Source organism: Mastomys coucha, unplaced genomic scaffold (genome assembly GCF_008632895.1).
Source record: "Mastomys coucha isolate ucsf_1 unplaced genomic scaffold, UCSF_Mcou_1 pScaffold18, whole genome shotgun sequence".
NCBI classification, from domain to species: domain Eukaryota; kingdom Metazoa; phylum Chordata; class Mammalia; order Rodentia; family Muridae; genus Mastomys; species Mastomys coucha.
The window spans coordinates 48,681,280-48,687,279 of NW_022196900.1; positions in this window are offsets into that span (position 1 = coordinate 48,681,280).

Here is a 6,000-nt window from a genome sequence, read left to right on the forward strand (position 1 = left end):
AATTCAAAGATCAAATTTCACCATTTCTTTTACTTAAGCTGCATCTATTCTAGATTCAACAAAAGGTTTTTTTTCTACATTACAGAACTATGTAATAATAAAATTTATCACTCATTATAACTTTTGAGACATTTGGGGTTACTTTTTAAGCAACTAGTCATAGACATTAAATACATCAAGAAGGTGTTTTAAAGCATTATTACTAGCCCTTTCTCTTTTATGATTAGAGAACTATCAATCCTAAAATGCCTTCAAATTCCATAGTCTTTTAGTACTATACTTTATCTCTTAAATGTTAGCAATCAGAAGTTACATTTTCACCTTTTCATGTTTAAACTTAGAGCCCCCACAATGTTCAGATGATAAAAACACTTAGACACAAGTAATGCAATCATGGCAATTATGAAAAATTTAATGAATTCTAATCTCAAGGCATCAATATTCCCAGCAAAACACATTCAACAAAAATCTATCACCGAAGAGAATTATTGTTAATACAAATCAATTGATGTTTTATAATTACCTAAATAGTAAACAACTTCAGTTCTGGGGAAAATCAAAAAAAAAATTATTTCAAAATGAGGGGAAAATGATACACAGAAAAAGTTTTCTTGCTCTTCATTTTTTCCACTTCCATTTTTATAAAGATATTCAAATAGTAGATGTCTCATAGCTTTTTTTCTTATAATAACCTATTTAAAACAAGCCAAGTCCACACTGTCCGTCAAGGATTTAGTCACTACTTCAGAATTTATAAAACTTCACTAAGAGCCTTCTAGATACCTTTCAGGCTTCTTGCTTTCACATCAACCAAGAAAGCAATACCTACCCTCTCCTGCAAAAAAAGTCTACTAAATACAAATCAAAAATGCCTATTTAGGGGCCAAACCTAGTTTTCAAGAGGCCCTGTACAAATTACAAAAGAGAAGAAGGCTAACTATATTACTTGGTGGGGGATAACTACACACTATTATTTTAATCCATTTTTGATGATAAAAAATCAAGATAAAGTACCTAAGAAACTGCCTCTGGAGATACTGAAAAATAACCAGAATAACAGTGGGAAACAACTTAAAAAAAGTTAGCTCCCCTCCAACCAAACACGAAACTCAATAAACCTAACATCGACCTGCACTTTTAAATCACTTAAAACAAAAATCAAGTCAACCAAAACTTCCTCAAAACAAATTATAAAACTGAGCGCTGTCGAAACTTCCGCTCACCAAGCATTTTAATCCACTGGTAATAAACTCCCGCACAAAAAAAAAAAAAAAAAAATCTTGCCTACTTCCCCCCTCTAATTCCACTTCAAAGGTGCCAGGATTTCAATGAGGAAGCTGAAAGACCGGATTCGGATTCCAGAAGCAGTCCCCAGGCAGGAAGGTGCCACGGCTCCAACCCTAGGAGCAGGTTCTGAGCCCTTCTACCTTCAAGGCAGGGACAAAGCTGTCCCTGTCCTTGTCCCTGAGCAGTTCTTTAGGAGGCCACCTGAGCCTACGCGGCGGCCACTGCCTAGCTCAGGAAACCCAACAGCAGCTGCGTCCTCAAGGAGCCCGGCCTTCCAAGGGAGGGTCACCGAGAGAAGGGTCAGGAGCTGACGACCATCTTTCGTCCTTTTCCCACCGTACGAACTGAAAACAAGCGAACCCTCGGCTGTGGGGTTTTCACCGCACGCCTCACTTCTGGGCACTCCACCGGAGGAGCCCCCGGGAAGTTTCCAAAGCACCCGGAGTTTGAAAGGGTGCGTGGGCACCGCGGGGACTTCCCGGCGGCGAGCGCTCCCGGCACGCACGCACGCCGCGCTCGGCTTCCCAGCGCGCTCGAGGATCGCGCGCGGCCCGGGCTTGTGGGCGAGCGCGAGTGGCTGTGCGGGAGCGCGCCTCCGCTCCCCACGCGCGCCGCCGAGCCGCCTCGTCCCTCCGCTCCACCAAGCCCCGGGTGGCTCGCTGCGCGCCCGGGCCCGCTTACCTGCGGCCTCCCCGCACCCCGCCCGCGCCTCTGCGTCCCGCGTTACGCGCCGGTCGAAGGCGCCGCGGGCTGTGCCACCTCCTCGCGCCCACACCTGCCGCGCGGCCCGACGCCCCGCCCCGGCCCCGGCCCCGGCCCCGCCCCGAGGGACCGGCCGCGCCTCCGCCCGGCCAGCACCGGCTGCAGCCGGCGCAGCTCCCGAGCGCCACGGCAAGGCAAGGTTCGTGACAGCCACCGCGCGGCAACCTGCGCAAGCCTGGGCGTTCCTGAAGGCAGGCCGGTGGCGATGCTGGCAGGGGTCCTCAGAAACCCTGACGAGTGGCGCGGCCGGGGGTCTAATGGCGTTCAAGCCGGAGGGGAGTTCTCCCATCCCTGGCTTTCCGGGTCTTAGCTGCCTTGAGGCCTTCCTGGAGGTTTTTTTCCAGGTACCCACCTGCTCCTGCTCCGGATTCTTGCTCTTGAGCAGCCTGGGCGCTCTGAACCTCTCTTACTGGCTTTGCCTATGGATGAATGCTCCCATGCACTGCGGTGTCTCTAAACACGTCATTTTTATTGTCCGATGAGATTCATGTTTAATACTAGAGCGTACAAGCAGAGACATGCGCTTTCCCAATCCTTTGCATGTAAGTTTCAATTACCTAAAAGGTAGAGGTTAGGTTGCCCAACTTGGAAATTCTCAAGTAAATACAGAATTATACACAGCAACATATTTTTTTCTATAAGTCTGCAAGCACAGCATGAGGTCTTTTACATTGATTTAAGAGGGTGGGAATTGTACAAGTAAATGCAATTACATTTTAGCAAAAGTCCCATTAACCCCGTCCCCCCAAAAAATTCTACAGGTGGGGTGAGGAAAGGAGACGAATAAGATTCACGGTGATGTTTTATTAATGATGTGATAACATCTCAGTGTAAAAATCACTTACTCAAACCAGGTGAAAATTGCTCACCAGATGTTCCTTAATGAGGTGGTACTCATTTGCTTAGCCGACTATAGAAAAGACAAGCCAAACAGAGTTGATTTATTACACAAATTACACTAGCATGCATATATATGAGCTCAAGACTTATGTGAGAAACTCGGGTTTAATTTTTCTTTAAGAAGCAGGTGCATAAAATTTTTTTTTTTATATTCTCTTACACCCAAGTTATGGGTGGTGAGGTGGTGACGCTTAATGGTTAACAGTGTTGAATACACAATGGTAGGATAGGAATCATTACGCTTCATCTTAAAATGGCTCTGACTAGTGAACTCCATTTTGAAGAACTGAAAACTCAAGCTTGATCCATTACCTTGATCAAGAAATGGGAATCAACAATTAAACACATAACTATTAAAGTAGTCCTGAAGTTTTTTGAAGTTAGCTTTAAAGTTTATAGTCATAGTGCAGGCGGCAAAAATCAGATACTCCCAAATCATGAATAGCATGCCTTAAAATGAGCGTCTAGAAAGTTTCTAGATTCTAGTCAAATCTACATGTTTGTCTAGAGGGAAACATGTAGTTAAATCTATCCATAGAAAACCCAAAAGCATTCTTCGAAGTGCAAAAATATTACTCTAAATTTATTTATTGAATCAGGGTATCATCAAATGTAGGTGGCCATTTAAATATAATTCTTTTGACAAAATGTGGAGAGTGGGGGAAGGGGAGTATCCTTTTATATAAACCCCACCAGAAAAGACTCAAACTCCAACAGAAAACCAATAGATGAGCAACTACAAGCACTTCATTTATGGGACTCGAGTTTTTAAGGTTTTAAGCAGAAACCTAAATTAATATTATGTATCTAAAATTATGTACCATGATACTTTGAATAGCAAATAATCAAAAAAAGATAATACATCTCAAATTATAAACATCAATGTAAAGAAAAACAAACATTTGTCTTTCAGACTTTGATCCAAGCAGACAAGTTATTTGTCCCCAAAATAAATACAGAAGTTGGCATCATAATTTTGAACACCAAAATGCTGCACAAAGCATAGAAAAGAGGCCCCCATCTCACCCATTAAAGTTCTGATGAGCTTGTGAATGGAACATAGCACATGATTTCAGTGTTAAGCCACTCACCCAACCCATTACCAACTGGTAATGTTGCCAGTTTCTGAGACTTTAATTATGATTTTTAAGAAATATTTCTTTTTATGGGAGAAAACCTAACAGACAAAATACCAGACATGTACCCATAGTGTTCCCATCTGTTAAAACTAGACAGTGGTGTATGAATATCTAAGAGTATTCTCAGTGTCTTAGATAAGATGAAAGTAAGTGAAAAAAGTATAAGTGATGAATAAAACATTAAAGCTTTCAAACACAAATGTGGTTCCTCATTTGTCCTTAGGAAACTTACAAAGTTTTCAGATATTTAAAAGAATCTTCTTCTAGTTTTAATTTTTTGAAAGCCTTTTATTTTTGATGGTATTAGGTGTAGAAGGAGGGTTGGGAGGAGCGCGTTTTGGGTTATGTGTGCCGTGAGAAATGAATAACCCTAATGGAGACAGTGCCACGCTCTTCACATGAAACAGCACAGGTAAATGGGAGCGAGCCAAGGTTGTCATCTGACACTGTCTTTTATTCCATGCTGAGGTTTAGAATGTCACTTCACACAATTAGTGTTGTTCTCTCTAAACATTTTGTCTCACCTAATTTCCATACAGAAGAACAGTTAAAGAAATACACGAATTATTGAAATAAACTGAGGGAGGAAGAAAAAATCATATTTAAGTTTGTTTCTTATATGGATTTTTATAGAAATATGTTTAAAAGGTATTTGGTTCCATTCCATTATACATGATGAAATAGGCTATCCGGAAGGCTCAAGTAAGGGGATTTGCCTAGTGACCCAACTTTAGTTCCCTAGACCCACATAATGGAAAGAATGACCCACTCCTGCAAGTGGTCTTTTGACCTCCACATGTATGCCATGGCATGTACACACACACACACACATACACACACATCCCTCACAGGCTAAGTAGATAAATAAATAAATACAGTCATATTTTTAAAAATTGAAATGACATCTTTGGATTGTCTTTAGTTACATAAAATTTATCAAATGCTATATCAGTTTGCAGAACTTTTCAGCCTTGCTCATTCAGCTTCCATTTTAGGAACTGTCAGGAAACTTCTCTTTATTGAAAATGTAATGAGTAACACCAGCTGCTAACACACAGTGGCTAACATGAACACATCTCTGAATCTCTCCTAAACAAATCTTTCTGATCCCTGGCCTTGCTCATCTTTGAATCATCCATGTTTCGAATCCACAAAGGTTAACAGTGAGAAGGAAGTGGTTCTCAACTGCAAACACATGAGGAAGCTAAAAATAGGTCTACACAGGCTTGACATCAATTACTAACTGGGCTGTGACAGTGTAATTTTTGGTACTATCTAACTCTGAGTTCATCTCTTGAAAGCAATATCATAATAACTTCAGCCTGGCTCAGGGCTATGGATGTAAATCATCCATATGCATTACTTGTAATCGGTTTTACAACTTACAGAGACATCAAATGTAAGTACCACAAAAGCAGAGAAACATTGAAACCCAACTGTAATAAACGTAAGATCATTCCAAATGGGAAAAAAAAATTAGTTTTTCTTCTTACCCAAACCCTGGTGATGGCTTCCCGTCTGTTAGCTTTAGGTTAAGTGAGTGACGACTGAGTGGGGTAAAGATATAGATGGGAGAGCATGGGAGGGGCTGCTGGGAAGGGCTTTGTGCAATAGATGTCTAGGATTGGATCCACAGTCAAAGACTTCCCACTCAGTAAGAGTGTACCACAGACTAGCAGCCTGGCCTTACATAGGAGTTTACTGGAAATGCTGCTGAGCCAGGACTGGCTTTTCAAGGTGCTTTCTCGTCAAAGTACACACCAATGTCTGGCAAGTGCTGCCTGCTGAGAACAAGAACTGAGAGAAACTTTGCCTGTTCTGTGGTTTTGGCTGCCTGGTATCTCTAGCTGGAAAACCGGAGAAATAATCAGTTAAAAATCCTGGGCTTTTTTTTTTTTTTTTTTTTTTTTTT